The sequence below is a fragment of the Schistocerca piceifrons genome, chromosome 4 (assembly GCF_021461385.2).
Source record: "Schistocerca piceifrons isolate TAMUIC-IGC-003096 chromosome 4, iqSchPice1.1, whole genome shotgun sequence".
NCBI lineage: Eukaryota > Metazoa > Arthropoda > Insecta > Orthoptera > Acrididae > Schistocerca > Schistocerca piceifrons.
In genome coordinates, this window is record NC_060141.1 from 382,938,765 (window position 1) to 382,953,355 (window position 14,591).

Consider the following 14,591-nt stretch of genomic DNA (forward strand, 5'->3'; position numbering starts at 1 on the left):
TCCAACCGTATTGCAATAGCACCTCAGCATCGAATGAAATGAGGGATCCTTCCTGAAACACAGGTATAGGGCGGAGGTGTGAATGGGAATCTGGACTGAGGAGGGAGGTGTGCGACGGCAGCAAGTGTAACTGCGGACAGCCACTGTGCCAGGACGGCGTAGTGGTTGGTCTGTCTGACTAGTGAGCAGGAGACCTGGGTTAGAATCCTGGCACTGGTACAAATTTTCATTCGTCGCTTTAGTGTGCATACATACTGCCAGGACGTATCGTATCAGAGCACATTCCGCAGCAGAGTGAAGTTTTCACTCCAGCATACCTTTTTTTTTTGGGGGGGGGGGGGGGGAAGACGGCTGTGTTATCCTTTCTGATAAATGCATGAGCCTGTGTTTCTGTTAATAACTATGTACCGCTACCAGGAATGTACTCATAGGCCAGTATCTGCGATTTATTTTGTTTCGCGAGCAGTCGAGATGGCAGACCGAAAAATGTGCAGAGGGTGAAGGGGAGATAACACTCGCTGGGCTGGCAGGAGGACATTCAATATTCAGAAGTTATTCGCTATTGGCGATTAGCGTGCATGTCAGTGGTGGCAGCGACGCACACAAAGGGCGGGAGCCGTAATGCTCGCTGAGTAATAAGTCAGCCGCGTTGGGCGCCAGGCTGCCGGGTGACGCGAATGTCACGCCATGGCTCTGTTACGGTGGGAGCGTGGTGGATCTGCTGTGATAGCAACGTGTGATTTGATTTTTTTTTTTCTAGCAACACGTCCCTGATCCGCACCGATGGCACTATGTATCTACTTAGTGGACATGGGATCAAAACACCTACAATACTTCCTTGGTGAATCCCAGGACCGGTTTAAGGCCCAAGGGTCACAAGCCATCACTTGGAGCACCAAGCTGAGAAGGGCGTCAGAGGTGCCCAAATGCATGATTTGTATACAGTGCGTATCGTAGTCACGAGGGGCGTTCAATAAGCAAGGCAGCACATTTTCTTTCTCGGCTAGTTTTTGCGTCCCAAGCAGAGCTGCTATTGAGTTTCTTTGTAAGTAGGCTGTTTAGGTTTTTTTATTGGTAACGCCACCTCTGTATGAAAATCACTGGCTGTGCTGTGTGCAGTCTGTGGCTGCTTTGCATTGTTGTAACACTCGCCATTGTAGTGTTGGGCAGCGGCAGCTGGATGTGAACAGCGCGTAGCGTTGCGCAGTTGGAGGTGAGCCGCCAGCAGTGGTGGATGTGGGGAGAGAGATGGCGGAGTTTTGTAATTTGTGATGAACTGCTATATTTATTATGACTTTTGATGATATCAAGGTAAATACATTGTTTTTTCTCTATTAATATCTTTCATTTGCTAACTATCCCTATCAGTAGTTAGTGCCTTCCATAGTTTGAATCTTTTATTTAGCTGGCAGTAGTGGCGCTCGCTGTATTGCAGTAGCTTGAGCAGCGAAGATTTTTGTGAGGTAAGTGATTTGTGAAAGGTATAGTTTAATGTTAGTCAGGGCCATTCTTTTGTAGGGAATTTTGAAAGTCAGATTGCGTTGCGCTAACAAAATATTGTGTGTCAGTTTAAGCACAGTCTTGTATTAATTCTTCAAAGGGGACGTTTCATATGTCGACCCTTAGCCGAGGATGCCTCACTGGAATCTTCTGATCTTTTTTGTAGTTTGTGTAATTAGTGTAGATTTTATTTATTGCTAGCGCGTAATTGTAGAGAAAATCTCCTTTGTAGTTGCAGACTTTCATTGTTGTACAGTAAAACAGTTGTGGCATGCATGTAGATTTGCACCAAGTATTTCGCAGCTGCAATTAACTAGATATTATTTTCAGTGCTATGTTAATGTGTTCTCTTATTTTTGATCTTCAAATTGTGTTTTTCTGTGTTGTCGTGTAAAATACTGTGACAATAATGGCGTGTGAAAAACGTAATACTAGGCTCCAAAGTAAACTGAGAAATGACAGTGAAAATGAAAGCAGTGTGTTAGCGCCACCGAGTAATGAATTAACTGATGTTCAAAGTAGTAATTTGGTAATTGTGCATATGGAAATGGAGCGGGCTGCAAACAATGGTGTAGACAGTGAAACAGGTAGTGAACAGGGAAGCATTATCGATCAATCGGTCGGCAACAGCTCGCCTCAGGAATCCGGAATGACAGGACACAATTTCGCAAATACTGTAGATTCAGGTTTTGGGTTATCACCGTTTTCTCAAATAAGTCAAGACACATTTTCTGCTTGTCAAAATGTGAATGTTGCCGGTGCAAATGCAGTGCCGAAAAGCGTAGAGAAACAGATTCCAGACACTAATACATTATTATTGCAATTAATGCAACAAATGGAACAAAATCAGAGACAAACACAGCAACAGTTAGACACAATGGAACAAAATCAGAGACAAAAACAGCAAAAGCTTCAAAAGTTAGACACAGTGGAACAAAATCTTAAAAAGTTAGACTCATTGGAACAAACACTTGAACAAACACGTGAAGATTTAACTACCGAGTTACATAACATTGAATCGAAATGTCAAAAAGTCTGTAATGACGTAAAAATCACAAATTTGTGAGCATTTTCAACCTTTTTTTTTTTTTTGTGGCATGAAAATGCATTACAGAATCACGAAACAGCCATAAAAGAACTGCAAACCATTGTCCATGAAAATCATGAGACCTTGTGGGCTATAACTGACTCAGTTGCATCTACCGATTCGGTTACGCAACTTGCAAAAACTCAGGAAAACTTAAAGGACACAGTAGATTCGATTTCAACACAAATGGACACTCTGAAACTTGGTTCAGAAAAACACACTGAGGAAATGTGTTCACTATCGGAGAAAGTAGCCGAACTTTCGGATCAGGTCACTAACTTATCTACAAAGGTAGATGATGATCTGAATGACACAAGACCTGTAGCCTTCACTGACACAGAAGAGTATGAACAAATTAGAAAATTCAAACAGAATCAAAATCAAATCAATACACAGTACAAAAGAGAAATCCGGGAAGTACAAGATCAGCTGACACAGGTAATACAAGAATTACGTATTTCAGAGGATACTCGCGCCCCAATACGGGAAGAGGGACACAGAAATACGGAACAGCCACAAAATAATAACACAGGGCATTTCGGAAGTTATGAAAGAAATTGGCAAGGTGCACCGAATTTTGAAATGGAACCGCCGAAACGACGTAACAATGACCGATATGCGACTCGCCGACATGATGACTTTGACTATAAGCTGTTCATTACTACACGTAAATTCAAAACATTTAAGAATTCTGGCAACGACATTCATCCACAAGCATGGCTCCATCAATTCTCTCATTGTTTTCCTCCCAACTGGTCGTTAGAACACAGATTAGAATTTATGTGTGGCTACTTAGAGAATGAACCAGCTGTAAGAATGCGATCGGTCATTCACGATTGTCACAGTGAAGGAGAATTTTACCATGCCTTCCTCTCAGCATATTGGTCTCAAGCCACACAAGACCGAGTAAAACATAGCATCATAATGATGAAACGTTTCGAACAATCTGAATTTTCCAGTCTTATGAAATATTTTGAAGACATGTTGCATAAGAATCAGTATCTTTCAAACCCATACAGCCCCTCAGAACTCATCCGCATTTGCTTAATCAAACTGCCTGAACATTTACGACATATTATTTTAGCAGGACGTTGCAAAGATGACATTGAAGCTTTTCAGGGTCTGTTACAAGAATTGGAAATTGACACTGACAATCGGGGAACGCGGAAACAGGAGCACAACAACTACAGGTCACATCTGTCACAATTCCACGATGAAAGAAATAATAACTGGACACGACAAGGCTATTCTCACAACGCAAATCGTGACCGAAACAGACACCACCCGTATTACAACCGTTGGCAGAGTAGTAATAATTACAGGGAAAGATCACCTCTCCGCAGTAGTGACTATCACAGAGACAATCAGAGAAACAGACAATATGGGAACCAAAATAAATACTATCAAGGGAGACAGAATAACTTTAGACGCAACGGACCAGCGCGCAGTTACGATTCAGGGAGAAATTCTCCACCATGTGACCGACAAGAAAGAAACTATGGAATCTACCGACATGACGACAGACGATATGATCGTAACGACAGACCTGAATTGCATCAGAAATGGCGGGATTCAAACAGAGCAGGGCCCTCTCGTCACGGTGAATTTGTAGAAGTTAGGTCTCCAAATCCCAATAACGACGCTCGCCAACAAAGAGACAATAGGCAATGACTCACACCGCTGGCAGCCACAAAACGTTCTTATGACACTAACAACGCATTTGCCGTAGCTAGTAATTACGTAAAAATGGAAGACATTAGGGACATCTTACTCCAGGAACACGACATAAAACATAACAACATTGCATATCCTGTGATTCACATTACAGTAAATGATGTAAAATTTACGGCAGTACTTGACTCTGGCAGTCCCATTTCAGTAATTAGTGGAACAGCCTTTCGTAAATGCAACAAATCGAACGATTGTCCCACACTTCCGTTACGTAAGATTAAATTACAAGGTGCAATCTTTGGAAAAAGTGTAGATGTACGCCAACAAACCAACTTAGAATTCTTTTGTCAAAGCCACAGCTTCTCTATGAGCTTTCTTATTGTTCCATTATTGTCGACGGAAATTATATTGGGAGTAGACTTTTTGAATGAATACAAAGCAATCTTAAACTTTCACGATGCTGAAATAAGTTTAGAAAAAGAAGGTAAGTCAGTAGCTTTGAAATTTGAAGATTGGCTCTCAAATCATGACGAAGAAATTAATCGGCTTTACCTTCTGTTAGATAACAGTTCGGAATTTTCTACGGAACTAGACCCTAACAATCACTCTGCAAGTACTGACAGGGATGATGTCGACGGCATATTTGACACTAATAAGTTAATTCAGAATAAAATTCAAACAATTGAGAATTGTAATGACACTGATAGGCAGGACCTTTTTGAGATTTTACAAGCACATTCCACAGTTTTTACTCATAAAATAGGAACAATCAAGGGATTTCAATACCAATTTCGTGTTCGTGAGCATACTAAATTTTGTGTTAGACCATATGTAATTCCAGCACATTATAGGGACCGTGTTAGAACAGAAATACAATCTATGCTCGACGAGGGCATTATTGAGCCTGCAGTAAGCTCATACAACAATCCATTACATGTTGTTGAGAAGAAAAATGGATCGATCAGGCTTGTCTTAGATTCGAGACAAATCAATACGTTCATTATTCCTGAAACAGACAGGCCGCAAACGTTGGAAGAACTTCTTCAAAATTTTAATGGTGTAAAAGTGTTGTCTTCCATTGATCTCAGATCCAGCTTTTATCAGATCGAACTTCATCCAGAATGTAGAAAATACACAGCTTTCCTTTGTTTCGGCGTTTGTTATCAGTTTCGGAAACTTCCCTTTGGTTTGAACATTTCTTCAGCAGCATTCATTCGCGGGCTCAATTCCATATTACCTGAGTTCTTAAAACGTCACATCACCTTATATGTGGACGATATTCTAATAGCAGAAGCTTCATGGGAACTACATCGCATCCTCAACAGTTTGTTACGTATTCTTGCAGAATCTGGAATTACAGTTAACTTGGAAAAGTCTGAATTCGGTAGGACAAAGGTGAAGTTTTTGGGACATATTGTTTCTTCTGAAGGCATTCAGCCGGATCCTGAAAAGTTAGAAGCAATCAGAGCCATTCCAGTTCCATCCACAAAAAGACAAGTCCGCAGTTTTCTAGGTCTCGTAAATTTTTACCGTCGTTTTCTAAATATGCAAATTCTTGTTACACCAAAACTTTGTTCCCTCACTGGAAAAAATACTATTTGGAACTGGGACGAACAAGCACAATTGGAATTCAATTCTTTGAAAGAAGCGTTACTTCACGCGCCAATCTTAGCTCATCCAGATCTGTCACAAGATTTCTGCCTTAGCACGGATTCTTCTAAAGTCGGTCTTGGTGCCCATTTATTTCAAGAAGCCATAGAAAATGACACTACCATTCAGAAAACCATTGCATTTGCTAGCCGAGTGCTAACAAAATCTGAAAAAAAATATTCCGTTACTGAATTAGAAGCTTTAGCTATCGTTTGGGCATTTAACAAATTCCGTTTCTTTCTTTCTGGTAAGCACGTAAAAGTATACAGTGATCATCGTGCATTACAATTTCTTATGTCTTCAAAATTAAATCATGACAGGTTAAAACGTTGGGCATTGCTTCTGCAAGTATTCCGCTTCACAATTGTCTACATTCCCGGCAAGGAGAACATTGTTGCGCACCGGCTGGGCTTGAGAAAAGTACCACAGAAGGCAACCTCGAGAAAAATTTCGGTATTCTTTACATTCAGAAAGTCGCCTTTGAAAACTTCATCACCACATCTTTAAAGGACATTGCTCATGAACAAGATAAAGATCCGATTTGGAAAGACATCAAGAGCAAATGGCATGAAAAGACACACACACAGATTCGGCATTATTATCTGGTTAGAAACAACATACTGTTCAAACGCTGCACTGTTGATGAAAAGCTATGGGTACTTTGCATTCCAGACGATTTTGTTAATAAGCTCATTTGGCACATTCATTTCAGCTACACACATTTTGGCCCACGAAAATGTTATCATATTCTTCGAACGACTTGTTATTTTAACAATATGGAAAAGCGAATTCGAAGAGTCTTGTCTATTTGTAAACTTTGTCAAAAGGCGAAACCATCTATTGTCTCACATCGTGCTCCGTTGTTTCCTATCATTCCTTCTAAATTAAAAGAATTTGCTGCTGTTGATCTCTTGGGACCACTTGTCAGAACATCTAATGGATTTTCGTACGTTCTAGTCGCTGTTGAACTTACTTCAAAATTTGTTTCTTTCACTCCGTTACGTAAAGCCACTGGACGATCTGTATCCAACGCCTTTGTTAAAAATTTCTTACGTGAAGTTGGCCACGTTGCTAAAGTCATTTCAGATAACGGACCGCAATTTAGATCTGCTGTTTGGTCACGCACGCTTCGGAATCATAAAATCAAACCTGTTTTTATTTCATTGTACTCACCACATTGTAACCCCTCCGAACGGATTATGAAAGAAATCAATAAGCTTTGCAGACTTTATTGTCACAGAAAGCATCAGCATTGGGACAGATATTTACACTTATTTCAAAACGTGCTGAATGAAATGCCTCACGACTCCACTGCTTTACCACCTACTCTTGTACTAAAGAATGAAGAACCACCGAACAGAATCAGAGAGCTTGTACCTTTCCCGAATGCACGTAAACTTCGACACAAAGACATAATTGATTTGGCTCTTAAAAATATAAAATCTGCAGCAGACAAAAGGAGAAACCTACACGGTAAAGCAAATGCAAAGAAGTTGTATATTGGTCAGAAAGTTCTCATTAAAGCTCATTCATTGTCACATAAGAAGAAACACTTGAGTCACAAATTCTTTCTAGTTTACAATGGACCTTATAGAATCCGACGTATACCACATGATAATTGCGTTGAAGTTGAAACTCTGCGTACTAGGAAGAGTAAAGGTTTACACCACATTTCACATGTAAAACCGTTTATTGAAAGATAATCTACTTTTTAACTTTGTCTTTGCCATAAAACTTTTCACTTCACATTTCTAGTATGCTTTGTCAGACTTAAGAAACTGTTAACATGCAACAATGTTTGAAGTTAAATTTCCAGTCTAGAACCTAGGGAACATTTTTAAACAGAAATTACGAATGCATTGTTATAGTGAACAGACGACACAGTGTTGTATTTGTACATTCTTGCTTGTTAGTTGCACGATTACGTAACGACTATCAGGCTTACATACTTAGGACACATACTGGTACTGCTAATGAGATTTTAATGCAACATTTTGGTTTACTTGAAAATACATTCTGGGTTTAATGTACTTTCTGTGAGACACCAGACGACACAGTGTTAGTTTATGTGACAGTTATACGATTTTATCACGACGCTACTAATGAGTGACAATTTACAATGTTGCTTTTGTAGTGTTTCTGTTTTATATCTGCACAGTTTTTCTCAATTATTCTGGAAAGTAAAACAGGTTTTAGTAGTAACTTTTGTGGTATAGCTGCTTTGCATTGTTGTAACACTCGCCATTGTAGTGTTGGGCAGTGGCAGCTGGATGTGAACAGCGCGTAGCGTTGCGCAGTTGGAGGTGAGCCGCCAGCAGTGGTGGATGTGGGGAGAGAGATGGCGGAGTTTTGTAATTTGTGATGAACTGCTATATTTATTATGACTTTTGATGATATCAAGGTAAATACATTGTTTGTTCTCTATTAATATCTTTCATTTGCTAACTATCCCTATCAGTAGTTAGTGCCTTCCATAGTTTGAATCTTTTATTTAGCTGGCAGTAGTGGCGCTCGCTGTATTGCAGTAGCTTGAGCAGCGAAGATTTTTGTGAGGTAAGTGATTTGTGAAAGGTATAGTTTAATGTTAGTCAGGGCCATTCTTTTGTAGGGAATTTTGAAAGTCAGATTGCGTTGCGCTAACAAAATATTGTGTGTCAGTTTAAGCACAGTCTTGTATAAATTCTTCAAAGGGGACGTTTCATCTTTTGGCGAAAAACCAGAGCATCGCATATATTCATAAGTGCATTCAGAATGCGGAGACCTGACAGCGATCAAAAGCACGGTCAGTTGTTGTGCTAGGCGTCTGTAATCATTGCAACAAGGTCGCGAAGCCTGTCCGATTCCCCACGTGGCGGCCGACCACACACAGCTGTAATTGAAATGGCTCTGAGCACTATGGGACTCAACATCTTAGGTCATAAGTCCCCTAGAACTTAGAACTACTTAAACCTAACTAACCTAAGGACATCGCACACACCCATGCCCGAGGCAGGATTCGAACCTGCGACCGTAGCAGTCCCGCGGTTCCGGACTGCAGCGCCAGAACCGCACGGCCACCGCGGCCGGCCCAGCTATGATTCCTACTGTGGGATCCTGAGCACTCGTCTCTTATAGGTGCTTAAAGGATGCTGCTTTCTCGGATAGCTTTTCAACATTCAAGCAAATCACATAAATGGCTTTTATTACAAATTAAGTAGGCTGACAATACTTTGGACTTTCAACGAGTTGTAGCAAGCGATGGGCGACACGCAAACAAAGTGCTTCGCTGTCTAGAATGTCCATGCAAGTCATTCACATACGCTCATACGTCACTGCTATAGTTAATATCACTGCTCTTGTTGGCCTCCCTGCTAGTGTCCGTCTTCTACTGCCCCGAGGCTGGCAGGAGCGGCGCTTATATTCTCTTCTACTAGACGCCGCTCCTAGTCTACGTGCTATTGGCTGACGTCGTCTCGTAGCCCTCTCTACTCTTGCGTTCTTCATCTTCGTGCCGGCGCTTGTCGTTAGGCCGGCACACCCGAAATGTTGGAACGTGCGCACACTCTCATTCGAGAAGATCGACGTATCGTAATCAAAAATCTCTCTGCTCAATTGGACATATCTGATGATAGTATTGCCACATTAGTCCATCAGTTGGGATACTCAAAGGTGTGTGCGTGCTGAGTTCCTCGCCGCATTCTAGAAGACCATAAAGATCAACGATGGACCATTTGTGCAGGACTGCTGCATGGCCCAACGGAGGCTGCAATCCTCGAGAAGCAGTACGTGGATGATGGGGAGGTCGTTGATGCAGCAAGACGCCGACCAGTAGAGTGGCACTTTAAGGATATATAGGCCCTCCCAGTAATGGGCTTCAGGCTGTCGCATTGAACGGAGATTATATTGGAAAATAGCGTTTTGTAGTCAGGACAATAGGGTCTATTGGAATCCTGAATAAGACCAATCTGCTTTCAGATTAAAGTATGCGGCGTTACTTGTTGAACGCTCCTAGTACTAGAGAAAACTGACACATGAAAGTGTGTAAGGGATAGGGAGCGAGAACACGAGGTTGTGTCTGTGTGTGTGGGGGGGGGGGGGGGGGGAGGATGGTTGGGGGACAAGAGGCACAAGTCCCTTGTGTTCACAAATGTTTTCTAAGCGGTGTTCACACTAGAGAGAAAAACACGACGGTGTATAGAAGAGGAAGAACATATGTACCGATGTACAGAATATGGTAATAATAGTTTCATGCGGCTGAATAGCTTGGTACAACTATTTAACCTTGACGCCACTTCGAAGATCTGTGTGTCCGTAACTACGCAGTTATCTAAATGGGGAAGGGGGACCTGTATTTTAACATGAAATGCGAACCATGTTTCGATTCTCGCCAGTTTCCACTTCAATGAGAGGTGAATTCCATATTAAAAGCCAAACCACGAAATTTGTGTACTATCGGGGAATTGGTCTAACGATCTTCAGGTTCGAGGCACAAGTTTTATCATTTTCTTTTTTTTTCACCTTCTGTCTTTCAATCTGTTTCTTTGGCACTTGTTTGTCAATCGTCTTGTGTAGATGTCGCGTAGCATCGTTCACAACGTCCGACAAGCAAAAGCACAAATATTTTTTTCTTGCCCAGTTTCGGTTGAAAAAATGCGGAATTTATTGTGGAGTGTCGTGGAACATTTTCATTTCAGCTCCTGTAGTTTGATGGAGTTCTGATATGTGACGGCGCTATACGTAGCCTTCAAAATGGCGTCTGCAAGGGAGGTGCGTTCCAAGCAGAGAACTGTCACTGAGTTTCTTTTGACGGAAAAGCAGAGCGTCGCAGGTATTCATAGGCACTTGCACAATATCTACGGAGACCTGGCAGTGGACAGCAGGATGAGTAGTTGATTGAGGCATCAGTTATTATCACAACAAGGTTGCGCAAACCTGTCCAGTCTCTCTTGTACAGGTCAGGTTCAAGCACCCTCAGATAATTGAAGAAATGCCTTCACGTGTTCATTGTCGCAAAAATGCAAACGAACTTCCCCTCCTCTATTATCCTCTATTACAACGTAAGGCCTCACACAAGTTGCACACCCGAGACGAGCCCACGAAACTCCATTGGACTGTTTTTCCTCATCCAACCTACAGCCCGGAGCACCTTCCGACTTCCATCTGATTGCCCAATGAACGATGCACTCCACGGGGACCGGTATGTGGATAATTGGGAGGTTATTGACGCAGTAAGACGTTGGCTCCGACGTCGTCCAGTGGAATGGTACCATGTGGGCATTGATGCCCTCCCTGTAAGGTGGCGTAAGACTGTCACGTTGACTGGAGATCAAGTTGAAAAATATGGTTCTGTGGGCAAAAGAGTGGCGAATAATATGGTGTATTCGAACCAGGAATAAAATCGATGTGCTTTAAAAAAAACACGGTTGCAGTATTTATTAAATGTCCTTCATTATATGTATATAAAATTTGGCTAAGCTACTCTGCTCTCCAGAGTGGATGCGGATGTTTGCTGTTTTTCCTGCCAGATGGACTCTGCACTGTAGCTGACCAGGTCGTAGCTCCTAACATTCCCGCAAAATGTCACTCCAAACGCCAATTAAATGTGGAATGGATAATAATACATGTATTATTCCAGTTAACAAAGACCATAAAAGGTCCAGTTGGGGAGAAAAACTCGTGAAGTCGCAAATTTTTGTACTATGATAGGAGGGAGAGCTATGAACAAGATACTAAAAGTCCTGGTCCATTGGGTGTGAGCGTTGTGTTAGTGGGCATAGCTTCAAAGTTCACTTTCTTACGTTGTTATCGAATAACTCAAAAATCGCGGCTTCTAGCGAAAATGTTTCCTGGTACAAAATTACACTACATTAAATTTCCTGCAGAAAAGGTCCTATTCATTTTTTCCTGTAGGACGCTGCAGGGAATGAAGAATCTTAGACTATTAAAAACGTTGTTTTAACGGTATAAAATTAAGGTGCATCTCTATATGAAGTAGGTAGGCAACGGCCTTGACGCAGTGGATACACCGGTTCCCGTCAGATCACCGAAGTTAAGCGCTGTAGGGCATGGCCGGCACTTGGATGGGTGACCATCCGGGCCGCCATGCGCTGTTGCCATATTTCAGGGTGCACTCAGCCTCGTGATGCCAATTGAGGAGCTACTCGACCGAATAGTAGCAGCTCTGGTCAAAGAAAACCATCGTAATGACCGGGAGAACGGTGTGCTGACCACACGCCCCTCCTGTCTGCATCCTTATTGAGGATGACACGGTGGTCGGATGGCTCCGATGGACCACTTGTGGCCTGAAGACGGAGTGCTTCTATAATACGTAGGCTAAAAACAAATATTAAATGTATGTAGTACGTCTAACTGCAGTATAGTCGTAATAAGGCATAAATAATGTCCAGGAGTGCAGCACAGTGCAGAGGGTGGGGATGTGTGTGGTTAGAAGCGTGAGGGAAGCTAGGATTTCGGATTGTGTTCATGTACTTCCCCCCTTTATTGGTCTGCAAGCTGAAGACGGAGTACGTGATTCTCCACTCTTTCTACGCCACTACGTCATAACAAGCAACTACATAGTGTTTCACAAAGAAATATGCCTAATGTCTAAAGCGTGCCTTATGTATCACTGACGACGCAGCGTTTACTTTCCACAAAACGTGCTGAAGCTATATTCTATGCAGATATGAGTTACTAATAACACTAAAGTAGCAAACGCATGCGGACAGCGTCTCCGTAAATCAGTGCACACTGGTCTGCACTGGCAGGAGGGAAAGTGATTCTTAGTTATCTTGTACTGCAGTACTAGTGTTCGTACGGGAAAGTCAACTTCCGCCACCACGAACGATGTTCGCTTTCCGTTTTACAGATAGGTTATTCCTCTCCAGCATTCCATGTTCCCTTTTCATATGTGAATAGACGAAATAATTTCACTGAGCACTTTGAGGAGTGGTAAAAATAGTTGTTTTGAAGAGCGCGCCGCAGCGCGTAGTGTGAAACAGTCGCCCTCCGTTTCTGGCGATGGCGCCCCTGTGGCAATCGCAGCTTTGGTGTCTCCCTCTGGTGGAAAAGGAGAAAGGTTGCCTGTTCACGTGCATTTAAGGGGCGCTATAAGCTCGCCAGGGGGGGGAGTCTGGTCAGTTGGTCAGCCGGGACAGTGCGGGGCAGTCAGTGTCTGTCTGTCGTCCGGAGTGCTACTATGTGTTAGGCAGACATTCTGCTCGAGTTTGTTCAGGCAATGGTCAATGGCGGCTGGTTCGATCGGTTGGTCGGTCGCGCACTGGGACACAAGATGACTTGTCCGTCTTGAGCGTCGGCGCATGAGAGGTCGCCAGCTCAGTCCAGTGGGTCGCGCCGTATAGCGAGGGGTAGTGGCTTCGCGGTCAACACGAGAGCAGCAGGAGTCAACCCATGACATCGGTCTGGCCGGGGCGAGCTGCGACGCCGTGAGACGGGAGATCGGCCGCTAGGTGCAATTCTTATTTCAGTCGACGCCACACTGGGTGACTTGCGGGTCGGTGATGAGGATGAAATGATGGTGAGGACAACACAACACCCAGGCCCAGAGAGGAGAAAATCTCCAATCCAGCCGGGTATCGAACCCGGGCCCGCTTGCATGGGAGGGGAGCACGTTACCACCCAGCTAAGCAGACGGACAGGTGTTACCTAATGAGTGAGGATAAAAGGAAAATGTCAGCAGTTTATATTCGTAAGTAAAAGGCTTAACACGCTGAAGAAGCAGCAAAAAGGGTGCAAAGTTTGAACAAGTAGTTAAAGAGCAGTTTTTTATTATATTTTAATCTATTTATTTATTTAAGAAATTTTGTTTAAGAAAATTCGCTGCTTCTTATTTATTTTTGGTACTTTTAGTTATGATTTCTAGGGGTTTTATTTAGGTTTTAGCTTCAGTCTTTTAAAAGCTAAAGAATATAAGTCTTTAGTTTTAAATACCACAGCAGAGCTAGATATATGTCCCGAAGCGTCGATCTCGCTAGTACTCCCCGTCGGAACTGCTCCACCTGAAATCTCTAAAATGTTTATTTCGTTACGAAAATCGTTCGGTACAACTAGGTGCTATGTTGTATGATGCGTATGGATTGATGTGCCTAACCTTTTCATCAACGAAAAGTTTATTGGTTCTGAGATGTTCTCTCGAAGAATATTGACCGTGAAAAGATGCAGGCTCGCACTGTCATTCCACACGGCACCTCCGATTGATCTACGTCACGTGATACCTTAAGAATATTTGTCAAATCTTTTATAAACTGATAAATACAACCTTGAACGCGTATTATTTTCTTGAATTTGTTTATTGTGCCATCCACTAACTAAACATTCACAATGGAGCTTACTAGTGTAGCACAACAATAGCAAAATCTTTACTACAGAAAACAAGTCCGATCACTGTAATCGCTTCACACAGAGTCCTCTTTGGTTACTTATTCCAGAGGGATGCGTCCGTAGCACGGAACGTCCAATTCACGCAGGTAGTTTATACTACTCTCGGCATTAATAATTCGCCGCACCTGAGTCAAATTTTTCGCCATTTACGAACCATTACAGCTTACTAAATTCACAAACTGGATAGATTAAGAGTTCCCGATTAACTGGCGACATTCGGCCGTTGTACGTATCAAACGATCAGCTTTACTTAACTTGAGCCAACACGACACGGCTGGTAGAGGCACCAAATTGCTGGCCAATC

At 42.5% G+C, this 14,591-nt stretch overlaps 1 pseudogene; it reads left to right on the top strand.

The window, feature by feature from the left end:
- The first annotated feature begins 11,885 nt into the window (after positions 1-11,885).
- On the top strand, positions 11,886-12,003 carry LOC124796692 (annotated as a pseudogene).
- The last annotated feature ends 2,588 nt before the right edge of the window (positions 12,004-14,591 follow it).